Consider the following 7,663-nt stretch of genomic DNA (forward strand, 5'->3'; position numbering starts at 1 on the left):
TTAGAACAGCAGTTCAAATGTCAGAGCATGTTACACATTAGCACACTTCTTGGTATTCCGACCCTGGCATCCATACCACATTGTACCCAGTTGGTCTGTGTGACCTATAGAATATGGCAGAAGTGATTGTAGGTCACTTATGATATTAAATAATAAAATACACAGTTTTCTCCTTAGTTGTTCTCTCTCCCTCTTTCCTCATTTCTCTCTCTCTCTCTCTCTCTCTCTCTCTCTCCCCCATCCCCCTCTTATCTCAAATCACTTTTGCTCTAGAGCAGTGGTTCTCAACCTTCTGGCCCTTTAAATACAGTTCCTCATGTTGTGACCCAACCATAAAATTATTTTTGTTGCTACTTCCTAACTGTAATGTTGCTACTGTTATGAATCATAATGTAAATATCTGATATGCAGGATGGTCTTAGGCGACCCCTGTGAAAGGGTCGTTTGACTGCCAAAGGGGTCGCGACCCACAGGTTGAGGACCGCTGCTCTAGAGAATGCAACTTGCCATGTCATGACCAGCCTTATAGAGAGGTCCATATGATGAGATACTGAGGCCTTCCAGCCAAAGTCATGCACAAAATCTGGGAAACGGATGCTCAAGCCCAGCCAAGTTCTCAGATGACTGCCACCCCAGGCAATAGCTTGACTGCAACCTCATGAGAGACTCTAATCCAAAATCATCAGCTAAATTGTTCTCAAGTCCTGACCCTCAGAAATTATGTGAAATCGTAAATGTTTGCTGTTTTAAGACACTAAACTTGAGGGTAATTTGTCAAATAATTTTTTACTCAGCAGTAGATGACTAGTATGGGCTATGAAATTCTGTATCTTTTTAACTGAGACACAAATCGAGGACTCTACCCCCTGGAGTGTGACTGCTGTTATAGTGGCTGGAAGTACCTGACACAGTTCTTCCCAATGTAGTTCTTCAAAGGCAGGTATCTTTTCACCTTTAGTGTCTTTCTGAAGAGAAAGTCTTCCGGTTTGATGCTATATAGAGTTTTTTGGGAGGATGTAGAAAAAGGCAACTTGGGTCTGTTGGCAATAAGACCGAAAATAGAGCATAAATGTCTTGCAATAATTTACCATATATATCTGAAGTAGAGTACAAAATCAGGAAGGCAATCTCACAGGGTGACTTATAATAAGTTTATATGGTAAAAATTGATGAGTGCCAGAGGGTGCTGACCTCATGATTTTGAGAGTCCGAAATAGTACTCTTGGCCTGGGAAGCCCAAAAATATCAAATAAATTTTGCTAGTTTCTGTTTAAAATTTTATTAATGGCCTTAGCCAGTTTTGGATAGAGCATCGAACTGCCTATAGAAAGGTTCTAGGTTCAATCCCAGTCAAGTGCATATACCTTGGTTGCAGGCTCCTCCCTGGCCCCAGCCCTGGTTGGGGATTGTGCAGGAGGCAACCAATCATTGAGGTTCTCTCACATCAATGTTTCCCTCTCTCTTCTACGCTCCCTAAAAATCAATGGAAAAATATCCATGGGTGAGGATTAACAAAACAAACAAATTTTTTATTAATGCTCTCTAATTTTCTTGAGGCTTGAGGATGATAGGGGCAATGATGTTTCTAAGTTTAAGGTTTTGCAAAATTTTATAGCACTCCCAGTAAAATGAGTGTCTCCATCACTGGAAAGATAGGTGGGAATTCCCCAGGTTGGGAACATAAAATCAATGAATGTGTTGATCCACTATAAGAATAAGCAAACAGCCGAAGCCGGTTTGGCTCAGTGGATGGAGTGTCGGCCTGCGGACTGAAAGGTCCCAGGTTCGATTCCGGTCAAGGGCATGTACCTGGGTTGCGGGCGCATCCCCAGTGGGGGATGCGCAGGAGGCGGCTGATCGATGTCTCTCTCTCATCGATGTTTCTGACTATCTCTCTCCCTTCCTCTCTGTGAAAAATCAATAAAATATATTTTAAAAAAAAAGAATAAGCAAACAATGACCAGGAGGACATATCTAAAACACATATGGGGAAGGTTGTTAACTATATGTATTGTGGTGATCATTTTGCAATATTTATAAATATTGATGTTGTACATCTGAAACCAATATAATATTATATGTCACTTATATCTCAATTTTTAAAAAACCATAGAAGAAAGTAGTTATCTAAACTCCTTTTAAAATATTCACAGGGACCTTGAGGCTTAGGCTCTTTTCTATATTCTATTTTTATAGACATGTACCAGAGATATCCTCAGAAATCTTAGTAAAAATTTTCCCCCAAATGTTGATTGACTTTACTGGTCAACTTATCCTTGTTGTTACAGTAATTTCATGTGAAATTTTTGGCAAGGTTCTCTAGTGTCACCAAGTATTCACTCTGAAAAGTCAGAGATGATCATGCAATTTATAACTGGCATTTTCCCAGCAACTCTGTAGATTCTGGATTGAATCATAGGCATTATATAATAGCTTCCTTCAACCACTCAAAAGAATTGGTTTCTAGGACGATCATGGGAGCCAGTACCTTAGTGAGGCCTGCCCTCCATATTGGTTATTTAGGCATTTCCGTTGGTCTCCATGTATCTGTTTTTGAATTGTTTCCACATTTATGATGGCCAGCTTCTTAGGAAGTACAAGAGCATTCACAAGTTATTTAATCTGTTAGCCATTTTTAATTGAGTTAACGGCTATGGTCAAAAACATTCATCATTACCACTTCACACTCATTTAAGATGGCTATTATCAAAAATATAAAAAATAAGTGTGACTGAGGATGTGGAGAAGTTGGAACCCTCATGGATAGCTGATAGAATGTAAAATGATGCAGCCACTGTGGAAAATAGTTTATGTTAGATTCGTATATTTATGTTATATGATGCTAAGTGAGATATGCCAGACTCAAAAGGGAAAATATTGTATGCATCCAGTTATATGAGTTACCTAGCATACAGAAATAAAATAGAGGTTGCCAGGGCTGGGGGGAAGAGACAATGAGTGACTGTTTAATGAGAACATAGTTTCTGTTTGGTTTTAATGAAAGGTTCTGGAACTAGATCATGGTGATGGTGACACAACATTGTGCGTTACCTCATTCCACTGCATTGTATACTAAATACCACATCACACAGAGTCATTCAACTACACATTCCTGAAAGTCTGTGACAGCAGAAGTCTTGGAGAGAAGATATTTCAGAATCAGATTCTCTGGTGAAAACAAGGCAAGACTAAGGAAAATTCTCACAAACTAATCACTAGTAAGTAATCTAAGGCAAAATGTGTCCAAGTGAAAACTTTGTACAGTTCTCAGTCCCTGCAGAGAGCTTAAGGCTTATTGGGGCCTATGAATGACCTTTCTCTTTTCTCTTACACACACACACACACACACACACACACACACACACACACACACACCAAGGATAGACAATTAGTAGAGCTATTGGCAACAAAGCAGATTTTCAGCAAGAATAAAAGCTTTCAAATTTGATCAGATAATAAAGGCATCCATAAAAAAAATTCTATTCCCTGGAAGAGAATATAAGTTGAGCACTCTAGACAACAAGAAAATAATTGAAACAAAGTAGCGCCCTCCCTAGTGACAGTCAAAGAGACTAACTACTAAGCTCAAGGGACTTCAGTGGAGAGTGTTATTTCTGAATTAAGGAACTTAGGCACTGCAGTGAGGTGGGGACTCAGTTTAAACTCAGTAGAACCTCCATATTTAAGTTCAAAGTAATTAAAATTAAATAAAATTTTGAATTAGTTCTTTAGTCACACTAGCTACTATTCAAGTACACATGTGGCCAGTGACAACTACCATATTGGACATTTCTATCATTGCATAAAATTTTATATAACACCACTGTTCCAGGTTGTTGAGCTCATCAAGATATTACTAAATAACTTCATAATAAGTTTTGTAAATTCACTATCATAGAGAGACTACCCCTTTGACAGAATCTTAGCAGTGTGTCAGAAAAGAGAAGGAAAAATGGCTCTGTGATCAAGTGATTTAAAACAAGTTTTTTGAGGCAGGGAACTGGTTTAGATTGAGCAAAGTTTGTGATATAATAGTTCCAACTTGATCAATACAACAAAGTGAGGGGCTTGAAACAAATCTTGATGAATAAACTCTTATTTAATAAGCAAACTCTTTCCTCCAGCGAGCAGACTATTGTTTCTGATTAAATTAATCTATAAGGATATCTTGCAATAAGTACAGAAATTATTTCTGGTTACAGTCTTGTCTTTACCAGGCAAATTAAACTGGAGCAAGGTCAATTAAGGCATGTTCACAGAAACCCCATGCTGATTAAACAGGAAATCTTTTCCAGTCTGTAAAATAAAATAAAAATGTTACTACACCCAAAATTTATTCACATTTTAATGTTTAAATTATGCAATAGTGCCATGAAGGCATAAGAAGAATGAAAACATCCGTACTAAAATCTAAAATAACAACAATAAGAATATTTAAGCCCCTTACAGGAATAGAGCCTGGAACTTTCTTTAGACTTTAATTCTGATGGGGCCACAATTAAGAAAACTACACATGGCCTGGTCAGTGTTGCTCAGTGTTGAGCATTGACCTGTGAACAGGAGGTCACAGTTCAATTTCTGGTCAGGGCACATGCCCGGGTTGCAGGTTCCATCCCCAGTGTGGGACGTGCAGAAGGAAAGGAGAGGGAGAAAGAGATAGAAACATCATTAATAAGAGAAAATCTTTGATCAGCTGCCTCCACACTGGGGATGGAGCCGTAACCTGGGCATGTGCCCTGACCATGCAATCAAACCGTGATCTCCCTTCATAAGTCGAGGCTCAACCACTGAGCCATGCCAGCCAGGAGGAAAAACTTTTTTTAAATAGCATCCCTTAAGACCAAGTCTTCTCAAACCAACAAATTAATTCTAATAGTAATGGGAGACGGATTTTTTAAAATAATAACGGGAAGATCCTATTGAGGAAATTCTCCAATAAAATAAATAAATCAAAAGACGAGAAGAAAGCAGAAACAGTAGGAAGTCAATCTCACCCCCAGAATAGAAATAGATAACCTAGATGATATACATGAAAACTGTAACCCATTCTCAAGGAGAATCTTTTGCCATTTCACTTATAGAAGGTTTGTGGAATGAAAAAGCAAAAATGAAGAGAAAGTTTTAAGTGTGCGATATGGATGGTAAGATATGATGTTGTGAGGACATGGAACAGTAAATAAGAGGCATGATAACAGATATAATACACTATTCAAAATAAATATTTTGTTTTACAGTCATATGATGTCCTTGAATAAGTTTGCAGGAAAGGAGGTGGGGAGATAAATTTATTTTGGGCCAAGGGTATAACTGCATTTAGACAGACGCTGGTTAAAAAAGGAAGGGGCTATTAAATGGAGATTTAAAAAAAAACAAACAGATATGCATTTGAGCCATGCTCCAGCAACAGTGGAGACTGGTCAATGTAATTACATAAGAATGAAGTGCTGACAGCCAATATACACAGTCTAAAGTTTTTAAATACCCTCACTTAGTTTGTGTCATGCCCTTCTTTGCACTATCCAGAAACCAGAATCAATAATTTTAGAGTGGGTATCAGTACTATAAGAGTAGAACCAATTGAATTCTGTAGAACTACTCAATCATTATTTGAATGATAGGAATCACTTAATCCTGTTGAATGGATGGAAGCAATATATTATTGAAATGATGTTACAGTAAATCTCATAACAAAACAAGTGATACATTTAAGGAATATATATAGAAAGGATTAACAAAGAAGATGAGTACAAATATGATTTATAAAAGAGATAGCACTGACTAGCCTCAGAAATATAAGAATAAAAGATAAAAATGAGCAAAGTTATCAAAAAATGTTTTTAAAGCTACCTGAAACCTGAAAGATTTGATAATGCCTCCAAGTAAAAATAACAAGCAGACAGCCATTTTAATATATAGCTTTATCAAAGGATTAAATACCTATGAAAAATTCTCCAAGCATCAAATGCTTTCTCCCTAGGAAACAATACTATGAACTGAGTCAAAGTGTGGATACTGTCAGGTTTTTCTATTAACAAACCAAATTTTAAGCAACGGAGTTATATTTTCAGAATTATTGAACAAGTGTTCTAATTCTGATTATGTTTGTGAGAGTTCTTAATCTGTATACAAAATGTATCATGGTTTACATTGAATTTCCTACCTAAAAGGCTAATAACTTTCATCAGATTAAAACACATAATAACTATTACTCTTTTCTTGTTCTCATTGGTGAACACCCATTATGTGCAGTTTTGGTAAAAATATCAAAGTACAATCTTTTCCTAGCCAACAGCCAACAGATGAGCATATAATTTAACCTGAACCATTGAATTTTCATTTCTCCCAATTCTCCTCTCTCTCTCTTCCTCTCTCCTTCTCTCTCTCCCCCTTCCTCTCTCTAAAAACCAATAAACATATCCTCAGGTAAGGATTGAAAAAAGCACAATGAGGCTTTTAACAGAATAAGCAGAAAAGCTACAAACTGAGAAAATACTTGCACATCACATTTTTTATAAAGGATTTGTATTCAGAATACATAAAGAACTCTCAAAACTTAATAACAAAAAGGCAATCCATTTTTTAAAAATAGGCAAAACATAAAAAACTGTAGCTAAAGAAGTGTAGAATAAAATTACAATAATATAATATTTTCGCCTATCAAAATGACAAATTGTTTGTTCCATACTTGCAAGAAAATGTGAGGACAGGCATGCATACTTTTGTAAAAATGTAAACTGGTACAAATTTTCTGGAATGAAATGTTGATGCCATATATTTTAGAGCTTTAAATAGGTTCTTATTTTTTTACTCATATATTCCCTTTTGTGTAAACTAAGCAAATAATAATACATATAGTTAAGATATATATTTGAAAATATTACAGCTGTTTTAAGAGCAGAAAATGAAAATAAACTAAATGTACAATAAGAAAATGATTGTATAAAATCTGATAGAGGGAGATAATAGATTTGGCAGCCACAAAAAACGAAAAAATACTGAAGTTTTAATGTTAAGTAAAAATATGGATATGTATTTGTTTAAGAGTGTTCATGCACTCTACCTCAGCAAAGGAAACTATCAGCATTCAAAGGCATAAAACTTTTGTCATTTATAAGACATAAAATTCTGAATTATTTTTTAGGTTGTGGATAATTTTACCTTCTTTATACTTTATTTTGCAATGTTTTCTACAATAAACCTATTTCATTTATGTGGAAAAATAGATGTTTCGTTTATTTTAGACAGGAGAGCAATTATCCAAAGTTAGCATTTTCCAGGCACTGATTCATCATAGAAGACATTCAGGTTGAAATGTAGATTCTTCCTTGTATCAGTCTTTTTAAAACAGATTAAGAATAGTAAACTCAATCAGCATGTTCTTCAAGAAAACCAAATCAAGTGACTCAATTTCTAAAATCTTATGTGATTATATTTTTTGAGCTTAAGAGTAGAGGGCAGGCAGACAGAGTGAGTCAATGATTTCTACTTTGACATTGGAGGATGGAGGGAAAACATGTAGGACTCAGTATTGACTAATGACTGTTATAAGAAAGTAAATTACATGTTGTTTTGTTCAATTTTCTCATTTTATAGATGGAGCATCTGAGACATTACTTCTATATCCATGTTTAGATATCTACTAATTATATCTAGTTACTATTTT

The sequence above is a fragment of the Myotis davidii genome, unplaced genomic scaffold (assembly GCF_000327345.1).
Source record: "Myotis davidii unplaced genomic scaffold, ASM32734v1 scaffold68, whole genome shotgun sequence".
In the NCBI taxonomy this organism is placed as follows: domain Eukaryota; kingdom Metazoa; phylum Chordata; class Mammalia; order Chiroptera; family Vespertilionidae; genus Myotis; species Myotis davidii.